At 52.2% G+C, this 1,752-nt stretch overlaps 1 protein-coding gene across 4 annotated transcripts in view; it reads right to left on the bottom strand.

Moving 5' to 3' along the window:
- Positions 1-1,752, bottom strand: part of PDE4B (phosphodiesterase 4B) — a 165,865-nt gene that overhangs the window by 78,547 nt on the left and 85,566 nt on the right. The window lies entirely within an intron of this gene.

Below are 1,752 nucleotides of genomic sequence, written 5' to 3'. Positions count from 1 at the left end.
CCCTTCAGGCCCTGCAAGGGGCTCTGAGCTCTCCCTGGAGCTTCTCCTCTCCAGGTGAGCACCCCCAGCTCTCCCAGCCTGGCTCCAGAGGGTTCCTCTGGAATCTCTCCAGCAGCTCCAGGCACTGCTCTTGCTGTTGGAGCCCAGGGCTGGGGCAGCTCTGCAGGTGGGGTTCTCACCTGAGGGGCTCCTGCAGGTGTCCCCAGCCCTCTCCAGGCTGCCTCGTGCCGGATCGGCCTCGTTTGCTGCCTCCAGCCTGGAGCTCCTGCGAGCTGCTCTGCCTTCCCAGGAAAGACGTCAGTGCTGCCCTAGATACCGAGGCTGCCACTCCAAAGGGTCCTTCCCAGACTTCCACTTTATTCCTCACGTTATTCCCGGCATGTTTGCGTTCATCCTCGTTTCACCTTTCCCGCTACCCACGTCCAGCCCTTCCCAGCTCCCTCCTTCCCCAGCACGCGGCAAACCGAGTGTTTATTTATCATTCCTTCAACTTTCCACACCAGGATCCCCCTCATCCCCCTGCAGACCTGAATCCCTCCCGGCTGGGTGATCCCAGGCTCCTGGAGCTGCCTGTCCCTGTGGGATCCCATGGATGCTCCTGCATCGCCCACTCTCATCCTCAGCTCCCAGCCCGAGCTCCCCTCTTGGGATCCTCAATTTCAGCACTCCCAGTTGTATTTTGTGCTCTCCTAAAAGCCAGAAATATCCCGTCTGCCAAAGGCAGCCCCATTCCCTGACTCCCAGGAACGATCCCACCCATCCCAGCTGCTGTGCTTGGCTCCTGCTGGGGCTTCCCAAACCCCCAAAATCCAAACGCTCCCGAGCCAGGGAGGCACCACGGAATCCGCTGCTTCCAACGGGGCAAATCTGCTTTTCTGGCAGCTATCCATGGAAAAGTTCAATCCTGTGGGAGCAAGAATCCCCAGCACTACCTGGACATCTTTTCCAACCATATTTGCTTTTCCCAGTCCTCTGTTTTTCCTGTATTCCAAAAGAATCATCAAATAATGCAATAATTCCAGGAGTTTTTATCACCAACCCATCAAGTTTCATCCACGGCTCCTAAAAATATTTTATAAAGGAATCCAACCCTTTGGATTCATTCACTCCCATTTCATCAGCAAACCTACACCTATGGCCTCCATGTGAGAAAACAGGGATAAACATCAGCTTGGAATATCCTGGAGCTTCCAGGGAACACTGAGCACCATTCCCACAATGAGTGGGAACAGCCTGGGACATTTCCCAGAATCCCCCAATCCCTGTGATCCAGCAGATCCCTGGGAAGCAAAGGGACGTGGAAGGGAAGTGCCCTAATCCCAAATTCCACATGTGCCATTTGTATTACCATCCCAGTTTTCCTGCTGATATCCAATCCAGGAAAACCTAAATGGCCAGAAAAAGGAAATGTGGGAATCTTCTGTCAGAAAAGTGGGAATTTTTATGAAGTTTCAGAGTTGTGGTAACCAGCACAGAATTAGGTTTTGTTTTGCTGTTGCTCCTTACTGGAATTGTTCAAGTTTATTTGGAATTAACACGGAATAATAAAAGCCCAAGGGAGGCACAGCAAAAATTCCTTAAAACTTCCCACTGCAATCCCAGGGAGGATTCCAGAGCAGGGCCAAGCTCCCCTGCTCAGGATGGAATATGCCTGGAAAATTCCTGGAGAAACCAAGTTGATTTTGGGAAAAAACCCTGGATCTGGTTTTGGGAAGAAACCCTGGATCTGGTTTGGGAATAAACCCTGGAGCT

The sequence above is a fragment of the Parus major genome, chromosome 8 (genome assembly GCF_001522545.3).
Source record: "Parus major isolate Abel chromosome 8, Parus_major1.1, whole genome shotgun sequence".
Lineage (NCBI taxonomy): Eukaryota > Metazoa > Chordata > Aves > Passeriformes > Paridae > Parus > Parus major.
This window is presented reverse-complemented; position numbering and strand designations above follow the sequence as displayed.